Below are 527 nucleotides of genomic sequence, written 5' to 3'. Positions count from 1 at the left end.
TATAGAGCTAGTTCAACTCTAGTGTAAAATTATTTGACTAGCCTATAGAGCAAGGTCAACTCTAGTGTAAAATTATTTTACTAGCCTATAGAGCAAGGTCAACTCTAGTGTAAAATTATTTGTACAAGCTTATAGAGCTAGTTCAACTCTAGTGTAAAAATTTTGAACTAGCTTATAGAGCTAGTTCAACTCTAGTGTAAAATTATTTGAAGTAGCTTATAGAGCTAGTTCAACTCTAGTGTAAAATTATTTATACTAGACTATAGAGCTAGTTCAACTCTAGTGTAAAATTATTTATTCAAGCCTATAGAGCTAGTTCAACTCTAGTGTAAAAAATTTTGTACTAGCCTAGAGAGCTAGTTCAACTGTAGTGTAAAATTATTTGAACTAGATTATAGAGCTAGTTCCACTCTAGTGTAAAATTATTTGAACGAGCTAATAGAGCTAGTTCAAGTCTAGTGTAAAATTATTTGTACTAGCCTATAGAGTCGGGTCAACTCTAGTGTAAAATTATTTGTACAAGCTTA

This window comes from Triticum aestivum, chromosome 5D (assembly GCF_018294505.1).
Source record: "Triticum aestivum cultivar Chinese Spring chromosome 5D, IWGSC CS RefSeq v2.1, whole genome shotgun sequence".
Classification (NCBI taxonomy): Eukaryota; Viridiplantae; Streptophyta; class Magnoliopsida; order Poales; family Poaceae; genus Triticum; species Triticum aestivum.
The sequence above is the reverse complement of the archived record's forward strand: the minus strand, read 5'-3'. Positions refer to the sequence as shown.